General features: G+C 51.4%; 1 pseudogene; it reads right to left on the bottom strand.

Moving 5' to 3' along the window:
- Positions 1 to 325: 325 nt before the first annotated feature.
- Positions 326 to 1223, bottom strand: LOC126036816 (olfactory receptor 14C36-like; annotated as a pseudogene).
- Positions 1224 to 3765: the final 2542 nt, after the last annotated feature.

Here is a 3765-nt window from a genome sequence, read left to right as displayed (position 1 = left end):
GGAGGATCTCAGAAAAACAAGTCTCTGCAGGGCCCTTTATTTTGCTTAAACTCACAGAGAGTACAGCTCTTCATTTGCACATCTTCCAGGTCACAGAAAGCCTGGGTATATTGTGAATTAGAATCCAGAGAAAGACAGACATTTCTTTGTGGAAAGCATTCAAATAAATAAAAGAAAGCAAGAAGAGCAAAGAAAAATGAGATTCAAACCCTGAAATCACCGTAAAAGAAACCAGAAGAAAGGCTGGGCCTATAATGAGATAAGTACTATGCAGAAGACAAGAGGCAGTTTACTTCTTTGGAAAAACATCCAGTGATTAGTTTTCTCAGGGCATCCTTGATCTCATGGTTTCTCATGCTGTAGATGAGGGGGTTCAAGGCTGGAGGCACCACTGAGTACAGAACTGCCACCAGCAGGTCCAGGGATGGGGAGGAGATAGAGGGGGGCTTCAGGTAGGAAATTATTCCAGTGCTTACAAACAAGGAGACCACGGCGAGGTGAGGGAGGCAGGTGGAAAAGGCTTTGTGCCGTCCCTGCTCAGAGGGGATCCTCAGCACGGCCCTGAAGATCTGCACATAGGACAGCACAATGAGAACAAAACACCCAACAGCTAAACAGACAGCAACTACAAGTACCCCAGCTTCCCTGAGGTAGGCATCTGAGCAGGCGAGCTTGAGGATCCGGGGGATTTCACAGAAAAACTGGTCCACCGCATTGCCTCGGCAGAGGGGTAGTGATAATGTATTGGCAGTGTGCAGCACAGCATAGAGGAACCCACTGCCCCAGGCAGCTGCTGCCATGTGGACACAAGCTCTGCTGCCCAGGAGGGTCCCGTAGTGCAGGGGTTTGCAGATGGCGATGTAGCGGTCGTAGGCCATGACAGTGAGAAGAAAATACTCTGCTGACATCAAAAAGACAAACAGTAAGACCTGTGCAGCACATCCTGCATAGGAGATGGCCCTGCTGTCCCAGAGGGAGTTGGCCATAGCTTTGGGGACAGTGGTGGAGATGGAGCCCAGGTCAAGGAGGGAGAGGTTGAGGAGGAAGAAGTTCATGGGTGTGTGGAGGCGGTGGTCACAGGCTACGGTGGTGATGATGAGGGTGTTGGCCAACAGGGCAGCCAGGTAGATGCCCAGGAAGAGCCAGAAGTGCAAGAGCTGCAGCTCCCGTGTGTCTGCAAATGCCAGGAGGAGGAACTGGGTGATGGAGCTGCTGTTGGACATCTGCTGCCTCTGACTGTGGAGCACTGAACAAGGAGGCAAGGGCAGTGACAGGTTAGGGTATTCTCTGACCAAAATCAAATCCATTTCTCATAATACATGTTCACCAGATTTTTACCATTTCAACGAGATCTCTGTTCAGCTGTGTGGATGGAGCTCTGGTTGGTGCTGGCTGGGTGTGCCATGACTAGCAGGACCTCTGTCTACTGGCTGCCAAAGAGTCAGCCCTGCTCTGCAGCAGTGGCTTTCTGGGAATGGTGCCAGTTAGTTCTGGTGTTTGAATTGGTCAGATGAAACTACTCCTAATGTAAAAGTGTTTGTCAGCATCTGCACTGCCAGGGCTAAGAAACACAATCAAAGCATTGATTGAGAGAGGGGGGGGTTAAAGCTCTCCCCCTGAGAGGTAATATTCTTGCATTACTGGGTAATATTCTTGCACTTCAGAAATCCTCATCATTTCTGCTGCATTCAGATAAAACAAAGTGGGTCCTGCGGGGAAAAATTACTGCCTGTGGCATAGTGCAGTGTGAGGAGAGCTGATCCGTCACTCTGTCTTCTTTCTAGCTACCCTTAGCTCTTAACTTTCTGAGATGGAGGGTAATAACACTCCTGTGTTAACCTGAAGAGACTCCAGGTACTACTGAGCGCAGAGAGATCCACTGCCCAGCACCAAGTGACTCCCCCTTCCTGAATGTCTCTGCACCCCACCTCTTGCCAAGGACACACATGGTTCATTTCACAAACCCAGCAGCATTTCCTCGCTCATGGAGTCTCTGTGCTTTTCCATGGGGCATTCAGGTAACACCAAGATGCTATGGGACAGACCTGCATTCTGGAGGGCAGCTCACAGCTTGGAAGGACACCCCAAGAAAATAGCCAAGTGTCCTGATGATGGTATCTCAGGAAGGGAGAGTCAGCTCATTTCCTAGGGAATGACACAGGCTGCATTGCCCACAGCCCCACAGCTTGGAGGAAAGCTTGGACACCTGTAATCTTGTTCCCATGGACACAGCTGCATGGGAGGAGCCAAAGATCAGCCTGTGACTCTGCAGTTGAAACTCCCAGCCAAGAGAAACAGCCAGAATAAGGCAATAGTAGCAATAACACACTAGTGGAGAATCAAGAAAAAATGCAGTGACTGACTGGCTCAGAGATGCAAGAGGCAGCTGGGCAGTCAGGAAAGAGTTACCCTTACCCAGCTGTACATGCCACCTCCCAGGCACCAACACAGCCAGGCAGTTCTTCTCAGTCCCTGTGCTCTACTTCAGGAGGCTCCTGTCAGACTTACTGATCCCTCAGAGTGTCACCTCAGGAGTCTCTGACTTGTTCAAGCACGACAGCTCATTTTCCATTTCCCCTGAAAATTCTCCAAGAGTAGGAAACAGAAAACCAAACTCAGGAAAGCTCCTTAAATTCATAGTAATCCCTACTTTGACCTTGCCCTTGGAAAGTGCCCTTGGAAATCTCCTGGGGATGATCTGGAGCTGTGAGCAGCCCCGATCCACACAGCACCCTCTTGTCAGCAGAAGGACCCTCCCCTACTGCAAGTTGGTTTTCCACCCACAGCTTCTCCCCACTCTGCTGCTGGAGTTCCCCAGGAAGGCAGAGTACTTTGACCAGCAGCAGAGTCCCTGTCCCAGCACACAGCCCCCTGGCCGCAAGGACCCTGCTCAGAAGGACAGCCCTGGGCACCCCTGGCTGCACACCCACCTTCACACTCTGCAGCCATCCCCGGGTGAAGGCAGCTGACATGCCCTGTCCCTCTGAGGGTGCAGCAGGGAAGCTGTGCTCCAAAGCACGGCCTTTTTCTCTACACTGGAGAAACTGTGAGAGTTTTCCTGAGAGATCCCATAGGCTGTGGGGTGTGCCAGCTTTAGGAGGTCATTCCAGGAACCACAGCTGCATTGCCCTGAAGCAAGACACTTACCCTGTTAAGGGCGATGAAAAATTGTCTCCAAGTCAACACTTCTCTGTCCTCCCACCCCAGGCTGCCTTTAGCATCTCTCTCTGCCTCACTTCTGTCACCTCGGTGCCTGCAGGCAGTGCCCTCAGCCCTGCTGCGCTTTGCAGAGGAGCTGCTCCTGGGCAGAGCTGTCTCTCGGCAGTGCTGCCTGCTTGCCATGAGCTCCCTGCAGCCCAGGAGCCCAGCCCAGCTCAGCAGCAGAGGACCAGCCCAAGGCAGCCCTTTCTCTGCCCCCTCTGGGCTCCCTCCAGGTGTCCCTGGGCCTCTGGGGTAACATGTTGTGAAACAGGCTGAAGAAATCGCTCATGTTCCCTCTCTCAGCTGGGTAGGGGACACTTCTTTCAGCAGTGATATTTCTCCTATCTGAAAGAGTGAGGTCCATGAATCCCCTTTTCATTGTCCCATCTTTAGAGAGTAAGCACATCACACTGGGGTCACCATGCAAATGCCTACACTTTCAGATTTCTGTTTTTTCCTCTCCACCTACCTTTATTTACCCCCTTGAAAATATAGTCGAGGATATGACCACTAGTTTTGACAGTCAGCCTGTCTGTAACACCTTGTCATTCCTAGAGATCAGCT

The sequence above is a fragment of the Accipiter gentilis genome, unplaced genomic scaffold, assembly GCF_929443795.1.
Source record: "Accipiter gentilis unplaced genomic scaffold, bAccGen1.1, whole genome shotgun sequence".
NCBI lineage: Eukaryota > Metazoa > Chordata > Aves > Accipitriformes > Accipitridae > Astur > Astur gentilis.
Note: the sequence above shows the minus strand (reverse complement) of the source record. Positions and strands in the feature narration are given on the sequence as shown.